Source organism: Triticum aestivum, chromosome 2D (assembly GCF_018294505.1).
Source record: "Triticum aestivum cultivar Chinese Spring chromosome 2D, IWGSC CS RefSeq v2.1, whole genome shotgun sequence".
Classification (NCBI taxonomy): domain Eukaryota; kingdom Viridiplantae; phylum Streptophyta; class Magnoliopsida; order Poales; family Poaceae; genus Triticum; species Triticum aestivum.
The window spans coordinates 530,283,204-530,287,067 of NC_057799.1; positions in this window are offsets into that span (position 1 = coordinate 530,283,204).

The window sequence follows — 3,864 nt, forward strand, 5'->3', positions numbered from 1 at the left end:
AGGGCTCATACAAAAGTAAATAACAAACATGCCACAGTCGGACGTCTGAGCGACATCACATAAAAGGGCTCATACAAAAGTAAATAACAAACATGCCACAGTCGGACGTCTGAGCGACATCACGTAAAGGGCTCATACAAAAGTAAATAACAAACATGCCACAGTCGGACGTCTGAGCGACATCACGTAAAGGGCTCCATAACTTAACATCTTAGTAGCTCAAGAATTTAAATCATATCCAGAGAATAATCAGGCATGAGATAAACAACAGGGTTAGTCCATCCACAGGAGTAACGTTCAGCCCAGTTTACTACTCATGCTCGCTTACCGGAAAGAAGAATAAACCACGAGGGCTTGACGTAGATAAGGATACACTGATCACTATACCTGACCATGGATACGATGACTCGGAAGGATTTGACTCTGCAGAGTTTGTACTTTAACCACAGCCAACGGATTTCTGTAGTCACGGGGACTAGCTCCGTTTACGGTGTTTTGGAAGAAACACATCTAACCAGTACACACCCATTCAACATTCCGAAGCCAGGAATCACCCTCGGCAACGTTCAAGAAAAACCTTGAGACGGGGAGGCTACAATCCTCGCGTAGCATGGGATCAAATTTATATACGCGCGCTCTAAGGGGTGCCCCCCTCTCGGTCCCAACCGGAAACACCCATGCCCCCTGACCGGATGACTGGCTTTAATCCAGGGCCATGGAACCCTCATCCCGACCCCTCTATTTGGTGTGTACACGGAAAGAGGTTACCAACTTACTAAACCGCATTCTGGCAGAAAACATGTGGCGGCACGGAAGGGGGAAGAACGATAACGTGACTCCGTCCACGTTAACGTCGGAATTTAACGGATGACGTAAGGCTGGCATGCTACAACAGTACCACCTTACTGCCCTTCATGTCACCACATGACTAGGCCATCTCTCATCAGAGATCATAGTAACTTCGGAACACGCGGGTAGTCACCTTACATGCAACGAGATACTCATTGATGCTCATATGCCTTGCACAACCTTTCACGCAATCATGCAAAACACCTATCATATGAAAAGTTCAAACATGCTTGCCTGGTTCGGAGAAGTCGGAGTCTAGCTCGGCGAAGTTCGCGGCTCCGTCACCTCTCCCGGAACCTACGGTATAGCGAAAAAAATGCATACTAAAGTGAAAACCAATGCGTGCATAAAAGTTGTTCCAAATTTTTCTCAAATAAATCCCAAAAAAAACTAGAAAAATTTTAAGACTGTCAGAAAAAGAATCACTCAAATATCACTTTTTATTAAAAAGTTATAAGGGTTTCTGTCCAGGGACTCAATTGTAATGAAACAGAAAAGTTCCAGGGGTTTAACTGAGAAAATAGAAAACGGTTCGAATAGAAACGCGCCAGCCCGCAGAGAAAACATACTCTGCCCGAAGGCGCCAACAGAAAACGCTTCGGGGGTGAAAGAAGAGAGGCTGACGTGGGGGGTCCACATGTCAGGTTTGAAAAACCTCGCCGGCGCCCGAAGGCTGCGGTGGTCGCCGGCGTCGAACCACGGCGAGTCAGGGAGATCAGAGTGTACCAAGAGTATCAGCGTGTCCTTCCGCGTCGGTGGGTGGTTGACTTGGGCATTGGGGAGCACCACGTCGACGGCGACACTTTCTCCGGCGGACGGCGGCTTGGGCGATGGTGGGGAACTCCGGTGGTGTGCTGCAAACTTCGAATTGAAGCGCGGGTCAGAAGGAGGGATGCACTAGAGAGCTTCTGGCAAGAGATGGGAGGTAGAGGTGCACGCACGGGGGTGAATCGAGCTGGATCCCGTGGCGGGTCGCGGCGGCCGGAGTCGAGGAAGGAGACTTCCTCGGGGCTCTTCCAGTGGCTAGGCGGGGTCTTGGTGGAGTGTAGAGGTGGTGTGGGTACTAGCTGGAGCGCGGGGCCTCTATTTATAGGCGGCTCGAGGGGGTGGCCGTGAACGGAGAATCTCCGGCGAACAATTACGGCGAGGCAGTGGATTGGCAGGGGTATTAGGAGGCCAAGCAGCATCAGTGGGAGTTACTGGTCCCGTTTCACTGCTAAACTTGGTCGGGCATGGCGTAATGGCGCCGGTCCTCGTCGGGGTCGCCGTACTGGCACGACGGCGGCAGAGAGCGCGCTCCGCGCCCAGCGGTTCACGACGAGGGTGGCAGCGCGCACTGGGGAGTGGAAAACCACGCGGCGACCTCCGGTGGATTGGGCGGCGCCGGACGGCGCCGTCTGCGCTGCGCCACTCTTCTGACGGCCGCAAAGCCGCTGCTGGCGTCGGTCACGGGGCGGCGCACCTTCTGCTGCTCGTCGCCGACGTCCGCAAGCTTCCAGGTGCTCGTGCGGTGCAGAGGACAAGGGGGAGGAGACAGGAAACACGGCGACGCCGGGGCACTGGTGTGATCGACAACAGACACTGAAGAAACGACAGTGGTTCAGACACTGTTAACTGAATTTGACTGAACCTGATATTGACAGTGCTCTGAAGGTGTTCGATGAAATGATTAGGTATGAAGAAAATTTTTCCTAGAGCTGGGGCTTGGTGAGGTGACCACTCAATGCACCCAGAGGCTGCCTGATTTTACTCAGAATTTTTGGAGAAGGATTGGAATGAATTTCATCAAATTTGGCAAATCTGGTCCAAACTTGCAACAAGTCTAGTTTGAAAAATTTGAACTGGAGACTAGTGGATCTTCATGGATCTTTGTTGAGGGTTCAAAGGACTAGGAAGGGAAAAAGGTTTGGGGGCAAAAATCAAAGCAGAAGGAGTAGTTCCTTTGTAAATCTCCAAGGACCAAGATATATGGCAGCAATTGTTTTTGATAAGAAGTAAAAGAAAATAAATATATGGAGAGGTTCAACTTGCTGGATTTGAAGTAAAACATGATCCAAATATGAGGAAAGGTTTATGAGAGTGGATTTGCACTAAGGTCATGGCAAGAGAGATTTGTTGAAAGTGGGAAAAGATCATTCCAAAAGCTATAGGGCATTTTCAAAGAAATTTTCAAAAGACATTTTTCCCAAGTGAAAAGCATTTTGGCTTGAGTCCAAAATAAAAAAGCAAGAACCTCCAAGACCAAAAACAAGTCTTGGGTGAATCCAAATAAAACTCTTGCCAAAAATTTTTTGAAAGGGAGGGTTCTTTTGAAGAAAATTTTTAAATCACCTCCCTCAAGTCAAGTAAATTTTTTGAAAAATCCAAATGAAATTTTGGGTGTCACACGTCTTGTATGATTTGAGTCTTTGCTTTTTAGTTTACCACAATCATCCTTGCTGTACACACCTTTTGAGAGAGACACACATTATTCGGAATTTATTAGAATACTCTATGTGCTTCACTTATATCTTTTGAGCTAAACAATTATGCTCTAGCGCTTCACTTATATCTTTTAGAGCACGGTGGTGGTTATATTTTATAGAAATTATTGATCTCTCATGCTTCACTTATATTATTTTGAGAGTCCTTTAGAACAGCATGGTAATTTGCTTTGGTTATAAAATTAGTCCTAATATGATAGGCATCCAAGATAAAAACTTTAAAGTGCATTGAATACTAAGAGAAGTTAGATACTTGATAATTGTTTTGAGATATGAAGATGGTGATATTAGAGCCATGCTAGTTGAGTAGTTGTGAATTTGAGAAATACTTGTTCTAAAATTCGTGATTCCCGTAGCATGCACGTATGGTGAACCGTTATGTGATGAAGTCGGAGCATGATTTATTTATTGATTGTCTTCCTTATGAGTGGCGGTCAGGGACGAGCGATGTCTTTTCCTACCAATCTATCCCCCTAGGAGCATGCGCGTAGTACTTCATTTCGATAACTAATAGATTTTTGCAATAAGTATG